The sequence below is a fragment of the Triticum aestivum genome, chromosome 4A (assembly GCF_018294505.1).
Source record: "Triticum aestivum cultivar Chinese Spring chromosome 4A, IWGSC CS RefSeq v2.1, whole genome shotgun sequence".
Taxonomy (NCBI): Eukaryota; Viridiplantae; Streptophyta; class Magnoliopsida; order Poales; family Poaceae; genus Triticum; species Triticum aestivum.
The window spans coordinates 24,658,830-24,670,979 of NC_057803.1; the positions used below are offsets into that span (position 1 = coordinate 24,658,830).

At 47.3% G+C, this 12,150-nt stretch overlaps 1 long non-coding RNA gene across 1 annotated transcript; it reads left to right on the forward strand.

Annotated features, from left to right (window-relative positions):
* The first annotated feature begins 2,184 nt into the window (after positions 1–2,184).
* Positions 2,185–2,808, forward strand: LOC123081620 (uncharacterized). The gene is made up of 3 exons (XR_006438757.1): positions 2,185–2,277; positions 2,375–2,488; positions 2,592–2,808. It is a non-coding gene; the product is annotated as an uncharacterized lncRNA (long non-coding RNA).
* Positions 2,809–12,150: the final 9,342 nt, after the last annotated feature.

Consider the following 12,150-nt stretch of genomic DNA (forward strand, 5'->3'; position numbering starts at 1 on the left):
GATATGTACAGCACGTACTGGTAGTAGAATGTGCCCAACTCAAAAAAAAAAGGAAGATACTGGAGTACTGTAGTAGGATGTGGTGGTACTGAGCCATGACTGTTGGCTGAATAAAGATTCTTCGGATCCTTCCCTGACAAGGCTATCGGGTCCTATGGTTGGGGATGAATTTGGAAATCAGTCTATTCAAGCGTGGATGGCGTGGCGGCGGCGGCAGCATCCTCGTGGTGGACCTATGTCCTCGGGCTCCGTCATTGCGACGGCGTTTGCTCCATCGTCGACGTGGAGCTTGAAAGGTAGTCCAGGAGTGGATGCAGATTGTGGTCTGCGTAGACGACATTTGGAAGACATAAACGTGTGCTGGGTTTGTGGTTTATGGATGGCAGGTATTGTTTCCTCTTTCGCCGTCTTAGTCGTGGTGGGGTCTCAGATTTGAAGTTAGATGGCGTGTTCGGGGTGTTGCATCCGTCTAATTCGTTCAACAATAAGGGCTTCACTTTTGGTGAGCCACCTTGGAGGTCCGCTAAACTGCATATCAATGATGGAGCCGCGTCGAGCTCGGGTGAGGAGGTGATCCGACATTTTTTTTCTTCGGTGGCTGATATGGTGGTGCCGGAGGCAGGTGACGGACGTTAGTGTCAAGCTCAGAGATGTTCTGTTATCTTTTCAGTCTTGTCATGTCGGTGTTTACGTGATTTGTATTTTGATCTTTACAATATGAATGATACACGTATTACCATAAAAAAAAGTCATGACTGTTGTAGTGGGTGCCGAAAAAATACTAGTAGTACCATGGTGAACCAACCAAGCAACAGTCGTCATCTGGGATTAATTCCTCCCCTCTCCATGTCTGGATCCATCACGATTGCCTGAATTAATTGCTACCGCGTCATTACAGCCAGCGACGCCAATCATGAACCAGCGACACGAGATCGCGTCCTGGAGATCTCGACGCGGCCACGCCCACGTATGTCTGAAATTGTTCGCTCTCCGATTCACCACCTCCATGGAGCTGCGGCGCGCGGCGCGCGGCTCGGGGACGCCTTTTTTTTTGAGACAAGCTCGGGGGACGCCTGAGGCGAGAGGGCAGTGGTCGTGGCTGCGGCCCTGTTGCCACGAGGCCCCTGAGGAACAGTACACAACCCACCTAGCCCAGCCCACGGAGGAAGACGACGTGCCGTCTGTCATCGCTGCCCGACCCTCCTGATCTTTTTTTTCCTTAAAACACGGAACATACATATACACTCGCACCTATAAACACACATACCTTTTTTTTAGGGTCCGAATAACTGCCACACGTGTGGCGTCGATAGAAACCCGCCCGCACGCCTCGTGCGGCATAAACGGGGATCGGCCCGCACGACCACGTCCGAGTGCACAAAAGCACGGCCCGCACGTCCGGTGTGTGGCAACCCCGCCCGCACTGCCTCGTCCGGGCCAGAAGACCGGCTGCCCGCACGACCCAGCCGATCCACGCCTCCGATCCATCCCCTCTCTCGTACGCCGCCATCGTCCCCCACCTCTCGAACCCCGACATCCGTCACCGGCCATCCCTGGTTGCCATGGCAACCAGGGCAGATCCGTAGGGCGCTCCGACCCCAAACCACACCCTAACCCTTCCCATCCCCAGCCGCCCACTCCAATCCAGCCCTCCAGACACGATCAACTAAAACCAGGTGAAAAATCTCGATCTCGTCCTTCCCTCTCATCCTTAAGGCTGAAAATCTTCCGATCTTGTACTGGATTCATACTATAGGGGTAGAACACTGCATGGTTCGGTGTATATTCGCAATTGCCAGGCAGAATACACCAGATCTGCCATGTACTACGTTTGAGGTTAACTTAGGTGCCTAATTTAGGCACTTAAGTAGTTGGGTATGAAATGGATGAGTAGGAATCCCTAAAAAAGGGCAGGAAGGACGATTTTTTGAATGAAGAAGGTGGGAAAAAATAATTGCCACTTGTGTGTAACGACAGTTGCCGCTTGTGTATGATGACAATTGCCACCTATTTTGACCTGTTGCTTGCCATCCCTATCTTCCATGTGCAAGCAGCAGAAGAATACAATTCTTGTAGATTATTGATGCCTTTTTGATCATCTAGTGATTGAGAACATGTCGGAAAAGAATCGAGACGCGGAAAGGATGAATCGCGAAGGTGGCGCTGATGCTTGGGGTTCTAAAAGGCCAGAAACACCGCCTTGGGATGCAGCAGAGTATAGTCAACTCATCTCTGCAGGGCCGTTGCTGCCACTACTAGAATAGTATGCAGGCGTAGGTATGATGCGTGGTAACAAAAAGAAGAGAGCAGTTGCCAACTTCGCAACGATGAAGATGACATTCTACTTATGTCCTACACTCCCATTTTTTTGCAGGTTCTTATGACCAAAACACTCTCAGGGGGGCCCCATGGCAAGTTCAGTCACAAGGCGCTAACACTGACATATTTACGGGCAACCAACCTCAACTAGCTAGTATGGCTAATCAAGGTAATGCAAAACCAAAAAAAACACATACTGCTGTGGACGTGAAAAATGGACATGCAAAAAAACTGGCAAAAGGACTCACGAGTTATCACGGGTGAAAATGCAGGGCCTTCATGCAGCACGTGGCATCAGCCAGCACCCATGTACCTGCCATCGACGTCATACACAGGTCAGTCCATAAAAAAAGTGAAGTTGCGGATGTTCAATTAGCAGAAGGGGCATAGTTGGCAGCTCCAAATTGCCATGACTGGACTTCTACAATTGCCATGAATTTAAAACTACATTTGCCATCCCTGGACAACTGTTGTTGCCATCAGTGGACACTTGTAGTTGCCATGGAGAAACAACTGCAGTTGCCATGCCAGAGCAACTACAGTTGCCATGTCATCGCAACTGCAGTTGCCATGGAGGAACAACTGCGGTTGCCATGCCGATGCAACTATAGTTGAAATGCCAGTAAAACTGCAGTTGCCACATCAGGGGCGACTGCAGTTGCCGTGCTAGCACAAACTGCAAATTGCCATGAATTGACCAACCACTACTATGCTTACAGCGTATTACGCTGGTGGTGACACGGCAATCGTCCCGTGGCAAGCTTCACAAATTGCAGGTGGAGCACGATATTTTGGTGTCACAGACCACACAAGATGGCCAAATGCAGCACAACAAGGTAAGGAAAAAAAATGAACCACAAAAAACATCACTACATTTGTTGTTTGTAGTTTTTTGTAGGCAAAACAATAGTTGCCATGTTTGTTGAACAGTACCTGCCATGACTGGACAGCTACAGCTGCCACACATGTCCACACGCAGTCTCACGGCTTGCTGTTTGAAAATATGTCGTGCCAAATCAATCGAAGATGGTGTGATCCGTTGTGATACACATCTTATTCAACCAAAAAATCTTACTCTCGTGCTTGTTTTTTCTATTACAGAACCTACAACTACAGTGAACAGCGGTGCGGGGACATCTACTGCGGGGAGCTCTGAGCGCACGGAAGACGCGTTCCACTAGCCAGCAGACTGTCATGCCGCAAACAATTTCGAGTTAGAGTCGGGAATGGCAATCATTCCAGCAATGCCGACGAGCACCCCTTTGAACACAAGCACTAGCAACACTCGAGTAGATGGAACTGCCGCCGATACTGAAGCGAATGATGAAACTGACGACGACGCACAAGAGGATGAAGATGGTGGGTAATCCGAGATCGTGGTACCTCAGCCACCATACATTGGGCAGAGATTTGGATCGTTCGCAGAAGCAAAGGAATACTATCAGGCATACGCAAAGTTCCATGGATTTGCGGTCAACACCGAGTACCATAGGAAAATTAAGAAAACTAATGAATATAGCAGAGGTGAGATGAGGTGCCACAAGGCACGAAGGAACAAGAAGGGGAAAGGTGTTGCGCTTGTCGTTCCGGAACGAAAGAGAGGCATCATTCTCAATACGGGGTGCCCTGTCCGGTGTAAGCTAAACGTAGATGGAGCAACATGGGTGGTCAATGAGTATTTTGACGAGCACAACCACAAACTCATAAAGAAGTTCGACCTGGTGAAATTTCTGACCGCCCACAGAGGGTTCACCCCCGTCGAAAGGAAATTCGTAAAGCTGCTACATGATTGTAACGTCGGTCCATCAAGAATGGTACAGATACTATCTCTCATCCACAGCAAAAAGGGGACTCTGAGTAGCATGCCGTACATACCAGCTGACGTCACAAACCTACAGGCCAAGTACCGTAGAGAGAGCAAGTTGGCAGACATAGAGGCCACAATAGCCTACTTCGATGCGAAAGCAAAGGAAGATCCAGATTTCTTCTACAGGATAAGGTTGGACGATGAGGACCGTGTCAGAAACATGTATTGGGTGGATGGTACTGCAAGGAGAGCCTACAAACATTTCCGAGATTGCATTTCATTCGACGCGACGTACCTCACCAATATGTACAAGATGCCATGCGCTCCGTTCATAGGAATAAATAACCACAATCAGTCGTTGCAGTTCGGATGCGGCCTCGTCCGGAACGAAGACACAGATGGGTACGTTTGGCTGTTCAAGACCTTCTTGGAGTGCATGGATGGACTTGCTCCGATGAACATAATAACGGACCAAGATTTCAGCATGCGTGCAGGCATAGAGGAGGTCTTTCCGTTGGCAGTGCACAGGCACTGCAGGTGGCACATTATAAAGAAGGCTGAGGAGACGCTAGGACCGTTCTTTGCCGACCGTCCAGAGCTGCACAAGGCATTCGAGCTGTGCGTGGACCACAGCTTGACGGTGGAGGAGTTTGAAAGGAGCTGGATGGCCATGACTGAAACACATCAAGTCCAGGACAACGAGACTCTTGTTAGCCTGTGGGAGAAGCGAATGTACTGGGTGTCGGCCTACTTCATGCAGTGCTTCTTCCCCTTTCTGCAGACTACGCAGCGCAGCGAGGGGTTCAATGCTGTTTTAAAGCGGTACGTCAGCCCTGAAAACTCATTGCTACAGTTTGCCAAGCAATACATAGCTTTGCAACAAAAAATTCTGGGATCTGAGCTACAACAAGAAACGACCACAGCCCTAAAGCAGCCAAAAATGCTAACGTATTTACCGATGGAGAGGCAAATGAGCAAGATATACACCAACAAGATCTTTAACAAGTAAGTCAGTTGCATTTACAGTCTTATTTGCATAAAAAGCACCAAGTCAGTAGGGGCCTTATAGAGTGCAAAATGCAGTTGCCATGACATGCAGCTGCCATGTTTAATGAAATACTGTTTGCCATGCTTACTCAGATGCAGTTGCCATGTTAAAATGAAAATTTTGTTTTGGCATACTTGCTCGGGTGCATTTCCCTTGTTGAATGAAGTGCAGTTGCCATGTTTTATGCGCTGTGCTTCCATTGGAGCATGTTGGCATGCAAATGCCAATGTCAAAAAATGCTAAAAAAATGTTATATTGGCGACACATATGCTGAAATGCAGTTGCCATGTTTAATGAAATGCATCTGCCCTTTTTTTTGAAATGCAATTGACATGTTTACTCAGCTGTAGATGCCATGTTTAATAAAAATGCAGTTGCCATGTTTTATGCAATGTGCTTCCATTGAGGAATGTTGGTGTGGAAATGACGATATCCAGTTGAAAATGTACTGCAATTGCCATGTCTGTTGTACTGCAATTGCCATGTATGTTGTAATGCATTTGCCATGTGTAGTGTACTGCATTTGCCATGTTCAACGCAATATATTTGCCATGTTCAATGAACTATGTTTGCCATGTTCAAATAAAATGTATTTCTATTTCCATGACAACATAAGGGTGTACAAGAAAAAGATCGCACGAAAGTTTAACAGAAAACACACAAAACTTGCAGATTCCAGGAAGAAATAAAGCGTGCCAGCATGTTCACGGCTTTCCGGGTGGACGAACATACGTTCAAGGTGTGTTCTATTTTGGGCATGTCAGATTCAGAACCTGAAGACGCGGACAAAGGAAGGAACTACTTCGTCAGAGCCTCGATAGGGGAAGGCGAGTACTACTGCCAATGCTGCAAATTCGAACGGGACGACATTGTGTGCTGTCACATACTAAAAGTCATGGACATGAACGCTGTGACATGCATGCCCCGCCATTTCATAAGGAGGCGATGGACTTGGGACGCTGACGACGCGTTGGCGCCGCAGACAACACACGCAGTTCTGGCTGTGCATGACGAGAGACCTGAGTCAACCATGGAAGCCGTGAGGCACATTGTGCTGACAAAGAACTATGCTGAGCTAATTGATGAAGCGTGCAAGAGTGATGACACAGCGAGAGTCGCAGAAAAACACAGGAAGGCACTGAAAAGAGAGCTTGATGAGATCAAAAAAAGGAAAGCCGAGGAAGCCTTACACCGGTTCCCCCGCACATCAAGTGTGCCTTCATCCACGGGGCCATCGTCTGAAAACTCAGAGATAGGATCTGGAACAGCAAGCACACAAACCCAGGTCAGGAACCCACCCCGTTCCATCACAAAGGGTCGTCCGAGAGAGATAAGGTACAAGTCGGGACTGGAGATTCAAGCAAAACACAAGAAAACGAAGAAAGGGGCGGGCAATCCATGAGCAAAAATTGGGGCGCTGTGACATGGTCCATGTGGACATTTTGTTTTGTACCCCTATACGATGGGATTTTTTTAATTGGGAGAATGACTCTTGAGGGGGGACAGAAGTAGAAGGAACATTCATTGAATGGATAAATGCATTTGCCATGTTATGGGTACTTAATCTGCCATGTTATGTGTAGTTAATCTGCCATGCTATTTTATACCAAATATGCCATGCTATTTTATACTAGATAAGCCATGCTATTTTATACTAAATATGCCATGCTACTTTATATTAAATATGCCATGTTAGTTGTACTGGATCTGCCATGTTAGTTGTACTGGATTTGCCATGTAAGTTGTACTGGATCTGCCATGTTATTTATGATGTATCTGCCATGTTAGCTGTACTGAAAATTTCCGGATGCTTTTTGTAATGACTCTGCATGGCATATATCCCCATGACAAATACGATGCGGTTTAGAAGCACGTAGTGTGTTGTGTGCAATGTATGGGAAAACAAGTTGGAAAAAAAAGCGTAAACGTGCATAAACCGCAGCAAAGGTTATGGCTACATGATAAACCTACCCAATGCTAGCCGGTGCAATTAGCGATGAAAAAGAACAAGCAAAACAGCCAAAAATGAAAAAATGACGATGACTTTCACTAACCATGTCTGTTGAACTACATTTGCCATCTTTTTTTTGGAAACATCGCAGACGCATTCGAAACAGCAAAAAACAATGCTAGAAACGACGAAACCACTGTCGTAATGATAAACATAAAAACAGATCTGATGTAATGCCTAAAATAGGTTCACGTCCACACATGTATTACAGAAAACACTAAAAATGTCGCTAACACGCCACCATTACATAGTAGGCTACACGAGGTTGCAGTCATAACGTACCACACAAAACATAGTTTTCGACAAAGAACAGAGAGATAGTACCTTACATTCCTCAACAACAGAATGTAAGGTGTGCGTCTGGTGTGTAACGCCACGTGATCACTTGTACTTCTTGATGACTTGCTTGACAGCTTCCTCCACGAACTCGCGTGCTCCGGACCGCTTGTTGAAATCTTCATTCGTCAGCCAGTTCCATGTGCAGATTTTTCGGAGCTCAACGACCGTTGCATCTGTGATAGCGGGGACAATTCTGCCTTCCCACTTTGCAAAGTATTCCAGCGCGTGAAAGCCACAGTCCGTCCTGCACGAGGAAAAAGAGTTCAGGTGAACACACAAAATGGACAGCTGCAGCAAAGATGGACTTCAGTTCAGATGTGTCAACAAAAAGAGGGGGTGGATTGATGTAAAAATGGCACATGAAGGAGCGGGTTAAAAGAAATTACGTGTTCCCTTGCTTCACAGTCGCCACATACTCAGTCGGGAAATGCCTGATCTGGACCTTTGAATGTTCGTAGTGACGGTTCCAAGTCTCTTTGAGGTTCTTGATGAAGAGTTCGGCATGCGTAGTAAGGTCTGCATCAGCTTCCGAACGGATTGAATCAAGCACCTCGATACGTTGGTTCTTCAGGTCAAGACAGACCGCATAGTGGTGACCACACTTGTCGTGTCGGTCGTGTGGTGCAAGCTCCTGAAACATGGGGAACATGACCTGCATTTAAAAAAGTGAAGAAATGAGATACAAAGTTCACATGAAAGAACAACAGAGGGACAAAAAAATTAGAATCACGTGGAAATGTTTGATTATGGGTGGGAGTAGTTGAAAGAAAGTTGTCGTCCATTGTATGAACAAAATGAGCCATGTATTTTACTATCAAGTTGCCACATAGTTTGCATGGGGATACAAAAAATCAAAAAGTCAGTGTGCACGGCAACTGTTGCCACATGAAAACTTCTGCCACACAAAACACAAGTACATGTTCTGGCAAAAAACCACGCCATGTGAAAAAACGGTGCAGACAGGAAAGGAGTACTCACATATTTCTTCAGTGTGAGCTTGAAGTCACCGTGTTGTGCAAAATTGTTCCTCGGGATTTTGTGGTGGAAGTCACCATCCTATATTTTGCAGGTCACACTGTAATGCATGATTATCTTGTCGGCGCATACATCGTTGTGATTGTTGATGTAGTCGATCCCGCATGCAACTACATTCATCGACATTTTTCTATTTGGCCTCACGGACTCGGCAAGATCACCCAGGTCGACGTACGTCGCTCCGCACTGAATGACTTTCGTTCTGTCCAAACATGAGCTGTATGAAAACGATATAGCATGGAAGAATCATGCCTACTAAGTAAAAAAAATATGAAAGAACTAAAACGTAAGCGGACCATTTATAAAAAGTACGAAGTGGATAAATGGTAAAAAAGAGCAAGCAAGATGAGAGATTATGGGGTATGGTAATTTACGCTTTCAGCTCCTTCATGTGCTTGCTGTTGGTCCTCGCATTTCCAAAACGCTTGACGATATCGTACAGCTGGGTCTGTTCCTTAGTGGCCCTGAATTCGGGCTCGTGGTCTTCCGCGGGGGGTGGATGAACTACCCTCTGCTGCCTCACAGGACCAGGGGTGACACTCCTAATGGTATCCTCAGATACCGTATCTGCAGGCACATTGGAACTTGATTTCCCTTGCCCTCGTGAGGAACTCCTCTGCAATGCTGTCTCCTCGATCATGCGGTAAACTTCATCAAGTGACGGTGAAATCTCCTCAGGGGTGGCTGCAATGAATATAAAAAAAAGTGGGTTAGGATACATATAAAATCCAAAAACAGATGGATTGTGAGGAGGTAAAGGTCCATGATGTGATATGTAGGTAGAAAAAGTGGGGCAGTTGCCATGGGTGGTCCAACTACAGTCGCTATGACATAGCCAATACAATTGCCATGTAGTTGCACTGTAGTTGCCACCTAGTTGTACTGTAGGTACCATGTCACAGCAACTGCAGTTGCCATGTTGTGTCGGCTCCACTTGCCATGTGAATGCCGTATGAAAAAATGCAGCATGGTAGAAAAAATGCAGGTGGCATGATGTGGCAAATCCAGTTGCCATGTGTACTGAACTGTATTTGCCATGTGACAGTAACTACAGTTGCCATGTTGAAATAACTTCAATTGCCACGTGCTTGCCCAAATGTCAAACGCAGCATGGCAGCAAGAAAAAAACGTAGGTGACATGGTGCATCAAATCCAGTTGCCATGTCGTCACATGGCAGTTGCTGTCACAAGTGAGGACCCCCAAAGAATGTGATTGGGACAAAAGTCAAACTACAAACATGTATACAAGAAAATCGTAAGTGCGTGATGAGTGTACCTTGCACAATTGGCTCTGCGAACTTGACAGTCCTCCTGCCCTCGACCATTGGCTGCGCCATCATTGCGGGCATGCCTCCTGGGAAAGCAAAGGCAACTGGTATAGGATCGTGCACCACCGGTTGATCTTGACTGACGCCGAGGCTGAAGCTCGGTGGGATAAAGGCCATTGGGTGCCTCTCATTCCTACTGGCCGGACCACGAACGACTTTCGGGGCAGAATCCAAGGGTGAAAGATCGACAAGCATATCTGAATCGGCCGCTACAAAATGATCGGCCTTATTTGCAGGGCGGGGCGTGTTGTCAGCGGTCTCAGCCACAGCTTTCATGACAATCTTCTTGTTTGGACTGTAGGGGACACCGACATTGACTGGGAGCCTGGAAGTGCGCAGATTTATGCTGGGGATTTCCGCTGCGGGTGAAGGCGCAGTCTGCTCCGGGCGTTCCTCTGCGTCACTCGTGCCCGGCTTGACACCTGCATCAGTTGTGCTCCGGTCTTGCGGTTTCTCCATCACATTGATTTTTGCAGGTGGCGGGAACAGTGTGGACGCAGGAACATAACCAGATTCGTCTCTCCTGCTCCTAGCTACAGCCGGAGCGTTGGGTGTGTCTGTTGATTGCTTGCGGGGGCTACGACGCCTAGGTGGAAGACCAGCACGCGGAACGGTCGCCTTAGCAGTATCTCCACCGATAGGAGCTGGAGCTGTTGCGCCAGGATTCTCATCTGCAGATGGCATATCCTTGTGAAGTGCCGCCTCAGCCGCTTCTGTCATGGACACAGGTGAGACACCAGGCACGCGCTTGGAATCAGTGTCAGATGAGCGCGAATCTTCCTTGCCTAGGTTGGTCTCGGGAGCATCCACTTCGACGCTTGCTGATGGAGTGGCATGGCTCACAGCAGCATCCTTCATTGCCAGAAGAGTTGGCAATATTTCAGCTGTCCTGGCGGATACCGACTCGTCACTCCCCGATGTACGGATGCCTGTTATTCTAGCCTGCACATCTGCAGCCGGCGGAGATGATCGACCACTTGCATCAGAGTTAGTGGGAGCAGTTGACGGTGCAGCAGCAGTATTGTCGCCTGGCGCCTCATGTACATCTGAGTTGCCACCTGTTGACAACTTTGAATGCAGGCGTTCGAGTGGGTCTCTACTGATATGCTTGGCCCCGCGCGTAGTAGTCTTCTTCACCCTGCAAAGGAAAAAAAGCACGTGAAAAATGGTATGAAAAAATGGACAAAAAAATATGTTTGCAATGATAGAAGCATTAAAAACTAAAAAACAAGTGGAAAAAGCTGGTAGTTGCCATGTAAGGGGGTCATGAGTTTGCCATGTGCCATAGTTAGCAGTTGCCATACAGCAGCAGTTATCAAAGTTAGGCAAATTGAAAGGAATGATAGAAAATGTCTGATCTGTGAGGAATGCAATTTCAAAATTAGGTGGGGGATGAACTCTCAGAAGAAAATGGTAAAAAAAAAAGATGACAATTGCCATTAGGTACAGAAATAGTTGCCATTTGGCCTAGATGCCAGTTGCCATGTAAAGATAATAGGAGTTGCCATACATTTAAAAAATGAAGGAAGAAATCATTTGGAAAAATAGCAGTTGCCTCGTGGGGGATGAAACAGAAGAACATGTGACAAAGCAGACCAGTTGCATTGAAAAATCAAGAAAAAAACCGCTATCTCAAATGAAAAGCACATGGAGAAACCTACTTCTTGACTGCCTTCCTCAGGTCAGGCAACACGACAGGATCCCCGATGTTGGTCGTCGTCGTACGAGCAGAAGACCTGGTGGAAGGGATGTCACCAGCAATGGGGGCACCTTTGTTCAAGCGAGCAGAAACACGGGTTGGCGTTGGCGCCTGTTTTTTCATAGCTGCTCGTCCACCAGCGGTCGGCTCACTGCACGCAACAGATGGAAGGAAAAAAGAAGGTGGCAATTGTCAGACAACAAACTAATTGCCGCGCTTGACAAAAAACAAGTGCAAAAGAAATGGATGAGATTGTTCCAAAGAAAAGATACACAACAGAAAACTAAATTTGAGAGTCGAACCTCTTCCTGGCAGCTACGGGGTCGATTCTAGACCTCTTGCCAGCAGAACCCTGCCCAACATCCTCTGGAGCCCTCCCCCTCCTTGATGGCAAAACCCCCTCGCCTCTCGCAGCCGTATGTTCTTTCACTTTCTCCGGTGGGTGGGCACCTGTTGCATCCTTGCCCTTGTTGCCGCATGTGCGAACTTCAGCGTGTTCATCGTCATCGGTGTCATCGTCGTCGTCCTTGCTGAGGCCAGCGTCTCCATCCACATCATCTTGTG